This window comes from Rhopalosiphum padi, chromosome 2, assembly GCF_020882245.1.
Source record: "Rhopalosiphum padi isolate XX-2018 chromosome 2, ASM2088224v1, whole genome shotgun sequence".
NCBI lineage: Eukaryota > Metazoa > Arthropoda > Insecta > Hemiptera > Aphididae > Rhopalosiphum > Rhopalosiphum padi.
Window position 1 is genome coordinate 25,572,090 of NC_083598.1, and position 7,593 is coordinate 25,579,682.

The window sequence follows — 7,593 nt, forward strand, 5'->3', positions numbered from 1 at the left end:
AAAATGATATATATGATATATATACATACGCGCGTGGCCGTCTGTCTGTGTATTATATACACGCGCGATAATAACGTGGTAATTGACACGTGCGAAATATGTATAGGTACCCAAATCTCAATATATATATATATCCATACATAATAATAATAATATAATAACAACACAGTGCCTACGACTTTCGCCATCCATCAAGTTTTTTTGTTTTGATTTTTTTTTTTTTATCTTTTTGTTCGATGTTACACACCGCATACATTATTCTAATTATTATCATTATTGAAAATAAAATAAGAAATAAGAAAAACATTAGTAAAAAAAGAATCACTCTCTCTTTCTAATTGTAGGACGTAATGATCAAGTTAGCGCGACCACGCGGCGGCGTTGGTGGCTCGTTCGTAGAGAAACGGTTGTCGACGAAAAAAAGGGTTATCGAATCGATCATCAACTGTACAACACCACAACGCTCTATACGAATCAGAGAAATTGTTGTTTTTATTTTATTATCGTCATTGTTGTTGTTCGTCGTCAAAGTGCACAAAGGGCTCCTGCCGCCGTTTATATATTTATATATATATACGTGTTCCCCATTACTTATTGTCATCATAATTGGATGATTTCTATATTATTGTCGTTTTGTTAGCGTATATTATTATTATTATATTATGAATTATGATTGTTGTTATTATTATTATTATTATATTATCCCGCACATGTTTCAGTGTTGTTAGATTATTCTACTTGTATAGACGTATTACAGCTATATATTTATTATTTTCTTACACCTGCTCGAAATGTATTAATATTTTCGTCTACTTATATATAAATACACGTGACGACCTGCTTACACCTTATTTTTAATTTAATATTAAACTTGGATCAATATCCCGCGGATGTTGAGTATTATCTGTATCCGCTGATCTATTTATTGTACGACAATTCAATTTTATTTGCTTGAAAAAAATGTTATTTTTTTAGTGTCAACTGCTAACATGACTACGTCGCAAAAAATCGTAGAAAAAAATATGTCTATAATTGATAATTAGCTCTATTTTTATTTGGGTAATTATTGTATAAGTATCAAATTAATAATGCGTTTTAAATTTTTACTTTAGAATAAATAATTAAAAAAAGATTTTCCAAGGGTACTTATGTGTAGTAAATAAGATCCTCATTAATTACCAACATTCTTAAAAAAAAAATAAAGTATTGATATCAAACAACTTTTAAAAATATTTTAATTTTCAATTTCTGCATACTTTTTAGTTATTACTTTCTTACTCAAAATTGAAAATAGTGTTGATTAAATGTCAGCATTTTGGAAGGGGGGAATTGATCATTGGTTTTAAATGTAATATCACTACCTACAACGGAAATGGAAACAAAATAAAAGTAACTTATTAAAGTACTCACAATTTTTTTTTAATTCTTGTAATTAATTTATTATTTTGTATACATACTTAAATAATTTATATAATTATATGATTTATTAATTAAATTAACTCATATTGGTACTTTTATCTGATTTTATATTGGTGTTTCGACAATAAAGTGACTATGTAATTTCTTGATTGTTCAAAGACAATGCATTCGTATAGAACTAAAAGAAATCAATGTTTTTTTCTAAAATCGAAAATAAAAGACTATGGTGAAAATCGATTAATCATGCATTTTATAATGTTGCCGTTATTAAAAACGAGAGTGTACCTATTAGGTATTTGTAATAGTGGACTGGAGAGTCCGTTGAGTTTAACAGATAATAGTGCCGTGAAAAATAGCCGTCTATATTAGATTTCAAACAACTATAACGGTATTGATATACAATTATAATTAAGTGGTTGTGTATGCTTATCATTCACAAGTTTTCATAAAAGAAAATATATTTGTTAAAAATAATTTGTATTGTAGCCGGCGTATATATTGTATATAAACTTTACGAAAATAATGTCTTGCCAGGTTTTTATTATAAATAGGTACATAATATACATTATCATAATTATACGTAGGTATCAATATGAATAAAGTAGTTTATAACTAAAAAAATAAATAATAGCACAAATCTCGAGATTTGTTACATTTTGATGTTTGTCATAAATGTTATAATTTATAAATTATAATCCTTTCAGACGTTATTTAGTTATTGTCACCACTTAAATTATAAGTTTTCCGTGACATTTTACTAAAATTTTACTAAAATGTCACGTTCTGATTATTATAAGACGTGTACAACTCTACAACCGCAGATAATAATTATGCACGGATAATTTTGTTGAGTGGAATATTCACATTCCTTGGTTTATTTATTTTTTAGCGCTCAAATGAAATACACCTTAATTGAGCAACGCAGTTTCACTATGTCTACAGGTGAAATAATAATAAAAGTTTTTCACAAAAATAATCATATAGTAAAAGTTTTTTAAAGTTTGAATGAATCATATAGTAAAAGTTTTTTAAAATTTGAATGAATCATAAGTAATAATGTATGAAATCAAGATAAAACCATATCATTATATAACTATGTTTCATTTAATAAAAACCATTTATTATTTAAGCATTTAAGCTTTTCACTGTACGTCGATTTTTAATTTCATCAATGCTCTACGGTTACAATACATTTATTTAATTCACGTGAACTCTACATGATGTATTGTAAATTATCAATGAAATATTATTTAGGTGGGTATGTGTATAAACTATAAATAAAAAAATAAAAATGTTCGTAATCAAATTAATTCTTATGTTAATTCTTTTGGTGGTGTCGTAATAATTAAGTTTAAATATAATAATATAATATAATATTATATAAGTTTAATATACATTAAAATATTCAATGCAATTTTGAATTAAAAAACGTTATTTTTACATTTGTTTTACATATGAAGGAATAATAATATAAAATTAAAATAAATATATAAAAATGCACATGCTAATATTTTTTTTTAATTACTCATACGAGTATCTGTAGAACATATTCTATTAATAACTTGAGCTTAATGAATGTATTATTCTTATACGATTTTATTGCCTTATTTATGCATATTTTATTTCTATCAAAATAAATAAATGTTTAAATGTTTTATTACAGTATTGTAAAAGCAATCAGTAAATATTCTTACCAAATTAAATATTAGAAAGATTAAGTTATGTAACATATTATTTCCGTTATAATCAATGTAACATATTAAGTATAAAGTAATAAAGTAGTTTTTGTTGTTTTAGATACTTTATATCAAATGGAAAATTAAACAATCGATTAGAAACTTCTTTTGATACATTGTAATCATATCTTATCTTTGATAATTATAATATTGATAGAAATACTTTTTATATTGTTACTATACTTATTGTAGTCACAAGTCGTAGTGAATAATTATTGACACGGAATATTGTTTGGACATTATCAAAATGTCAATCCAATTCCGTTGAAAACGTGTTCATATCATAACAGTCTAATTTAACGAACGTTAATATTTTATTTTAATTAGGATTAGGATTTTGTATTAAAAAAAAAGCATTTAATACATTTAATTGTAAAATAAACAAATTTAAATTAAATATTAAAAAAAGGAAATTACAACCATATTATATTTTACCAAGTTACTTTCGTTGAAACTCATCCTATTGGGTGTTAATATATTAGTTTTTGATAATAATAATATAGTTGAAATATAATATATACATAGAATTATGTTAAATTTTCAATAAAATTATGAAAAAAAGAATCAAGCAGGGAAAAAAGCAAAATAAAGTTTACCTCAATGAAATCAAAACGATTCAAAACGTTTTTATGTATAAGAATTATCTTTCTATTATACACTCCCACTAAAAGAAGCATTTGTGACAAGATCCGAACCCTAATTATAATATACGAGTATACGATTCGTTAAAATGAGAAAAAATAATACAATATAATATATTATATATTATGACATATTAATACAGTAATACCTATATACATATCAAATTTATACAATCATATATAATATTATATTAATACATAAATATATATATAACATAAGTATAAAATGCATAATATCATACTATAGAATGGGTAACAGTACCTATTTAAATGTTGAAACTTGAGAGTAAAGATAATTTTGGCATTAAAAATTGCAAATTTATCCTGTTGATTGATTTTAAAGAAATTACGAATGGTTAAAATACTGAAATATTTAAGGTGTGTTTTTTCTGCAGCTTCTAGACTAATGGTACCTGCTACTCGACCAGTTTACAAAATTGTTGTGATCTACGTCAACATTAAATTTATTATACAATTTGGAAAATGAAAAAATAAAATAAAATATATACATTTGTGATTCTATTATAATTATAATAAGCAATGTGATTTCAAAGAAACAAAGAAGTTTCGTCCATTTACGTTAAAATAATATAAAATCAAATAACAAATATATAAATTGTACAATAATAATGTTGTTCTCATATTATTAGGTAAAATAATAAATTTAACGATTTGTAAAGATTGTTTGTAAAATTTACACATTTTTTTTAAATGTAATTATGTCAATTTATATATTTAAATATTTAATGAGAAAATGTATATTGACAACGAGTAATTTTCAAAATTAATACTTGGCCCTTTCTATAATTTTATATGACAATATTGATCCTTTGGTCTAGGCGCAACTACTAGCCTAGACATGGTTAGCGTTTTTACCCAGAATGCCAACATCTCTAATGTTCCACTGTCCGCTGTGTTAGAAAAATCATAGACGCTGATCCATGTCCCATAACACTTACCCACAAATATTAATAATTTTAAACTATCAATGCAAAGTCTACAAAATACGAATATGATATATCTACACAAAATGTAATAATGATGAAAGATAATTGATAATGATAATGATATTACCATTAATCACATTTGGACGGATACAAACATTCTATAATACGTGAAAATTAAACGCGGAACTTTACGTTACCACAATGTTCGAACAGTCTACAGTTTAGTAATCATGAAATCAAACATTTTTATTAAAAAAAATATTGCTTTGCTGTGTCTATGAAGTGGTTGTCGAGTGTACCCCGTCGTTGAATAGGTAATTTTAATGGACGTGTTCAATTTTATTAATTTAATAATAATGGTAAATTATTGCACTTGAAAAACAATTCTGAGAGGAAATAATGTTAGTATTTGTTAGTATTAAGTGTTAGGTGTATAGTATATATATATTTTTGTAGTTGATTTAAATTAGTATTTTTGTTGAACTAATTTAGTCAATAGTATGTATTTATTTTCCTATTAGTAAAATGATATTTTATCAAAAACAAATTGCATATTTTGTGTAATAATTATAATAATATTACTATATATACCTAACTGTTATTAACTTAAAAGTCAATAACAACGTAGGTACCGAAGAAACGGTAAAATAGGTATGAGGTATTAATTGCTTAAAATTAATTTGAATATTTTGAAAATGTCATTATTTTAAGTAAATAATATTAGGTATATGTTGAAGCTAAGATGAATATTATTCGAATTATAATAAATAAATTAAAATCATAATTTTTTATTTAAATCTTGAAATGTGTAAAAAATAGTTTACATATTACGTGATTTTTAAATTTTTAGTCACTATAGGAAACCTTATTTAGAACTATGTTTTAAAGATACGATAATTTTTTCCTTAAACAAATATTAAATCATACATAAATTTATAAAAATTAAAAGCGATAACATTTAATGTCTATGAACGAGAATGGATAGAGACAAACAATTTTGAATATTATAATATATAATAATAAACATTTTTTAATTTAAATATTTGGCAAGTCTCTACAGTTATTTATTTTTGAATTAAGTATTGTAAATCTAAAGCTTGAGGCGGATGCTTTAATTTAGCTGATGAGGAATCGGACATTACGGCGAGGTTATCTTTAAATTTGCTTATTATATAATATATACCTATATTTAGGTTTTTGGGTGTTAGAAATAATGTTATTAATTAATTCGGAACATAGTCGAAAATAAGTTTGTTCACACCTTAACTACACTTACAGAATACACGACGGTGTATTATTATATATAATCAAACATTTCTCTTTAAGATTCTCAGAAATTTAATATTATTTTAAAGATTCTTATTGCTGTAAAATTTAAAATAAGTAAGAGCGTCTTATGCGTGCAATATAATTTATTAATTACATTACAATTTATAAGAACTTTAATTTTTTCCCCCCAATGGTTTTTAATGTAAACAATTTGAATTTATGTATCGTACGACTGACTCGAGTTTGTCACAATGACATCTTCTATACTAAGTACTAACTTATGGTATTATTGACATTCATACTATAGACAAATAAAATTAAAAAAAAACGAAGTATTTAATTTTTATATCTTATGTTTTTTAAATGCCAAATTTAGTATTACCAAAATTAATCAAGATTTTTTTTTTGTAATTTAGCCAAATTAGACAATATTATTTTGTTTTTGAATAATTTACAAATATTTCTTAAATGTATTTATATTCATTAGTAAGCCCATTTGACAGTCCTTAACTAAAAAAAAAACGTATGCTGTGATCACACACACACACACACACACACACACACACACACATATACGTTGAAAATAAGACGTATCTACTTCCTATGCGATTAGAAAATCATAGTATTTGTATATACAGATATAAATAATATATGTAGTTAGATAATTCATAACTTTCAATGGTAAAAATGACGTTTAAAAATATGCACTTTCATCGTTTAAAGTCCGTGTTGATATCGCGTATATATACGTACATAATTATAATGTTAGACGTATACGTATTACATTGTAATATGATAAATTAAAAAGTGCAGTCACAATGTTTAAATTCTTAGAAGAGAACCTATAAATCCACATGTATTGGGCTGTTATTACTATTACTGTTATTATTGTTCTGATTTATATATGATTATTTACTAGGTACCTACCTAAAATAATGATCGTTATTATTATTACTTACCTCTGAACACCCGAGAGCCGGACAACCGGTCCGTTATTTTGTTATAGCCTTGTTTATAATAAATGATAGGTGGTGATATCGTAGGAGATATTATAATATTATATTATTAGGACATGATGCGATGCGCCTAAATTTCTAAATACGTTACGATAGTAACACGCGACCGGCGAAATCTGACGGAATCACGCACACAGACTAACTCTCCCGCGTATTTATAATGTTAGGTAATATAATAATATATAATATAATAATAACATGTACCATAAAATAAGCGGGTGAATAGAAAAAACTTTGAATAGTGAGTTTTATAATAGATTATAAATACCTACCTATTAAATTTAACTAACTTTGCAACATTTTTTTAATTCAACCCTGTTTTGTTTTGTCTACTTTTACATTAATGATATTATTATGAATTATAATATATTATGTTAAGTATAACTAATAATCCTAATAAGAGTACACGATGGACGGTTTTGATACTTTTTGTTGATTAGTGGATAAGTGCTCGTGGCAAAAACCAGGTACCTATGCGTGTATACTCGCATCAATTATTTGTATGCGACTAAGAATTATACGACTTTAGTTGTATCTCGGAATGAATGAATTGCATATCATATAA